This window comes from Acanthisitta chloris, unplaced genomic scaffold, assembly GCF_000695815.1.
Source record: "Acanthisitta chloris isolate BGI_N310 unplaced genomic scaffold, ASM69581v1 scaffold7911, whole genome shotgun sequence".
NCBI lineage: Eukaryota > Metazoa > Chordata > Aves > Passeriformes > Acanthisittidae > Acanthisitta > Acanthisitta chloris.
In genome coordinates, this window is record NW_008654274.1 from 2,071 (window position 1) to 2,354 (window position 284).

Here is a 284-nt window from a genome sequence, read left to right on the forward strand (position 1 = left end):
TCCCTGATCCCCCTGCAGGCCCCTCGTGGTGGCCTGGCAGGACTCATGCTAGCTCTGAAGCCACCACACAGGGGCCTGGTGACAGCAAGGGACCTGCTGCTGTGCCACTGGGGCCTTTGCCAGGAGGGAGGTTCTCTGAGTCCCTGAAGGGACAGGGAAGGTGACGGAGAACAACCCCTCTCCAGTTCTGTGGCCCCCCATTCCATGCAGGTCCCTGTCCTGGGGCTGGGCTAAAGTGCCCTGGCTCCTTGCCCGAGCCTGGGGGTGAGCAGGGTCCCTGTGCC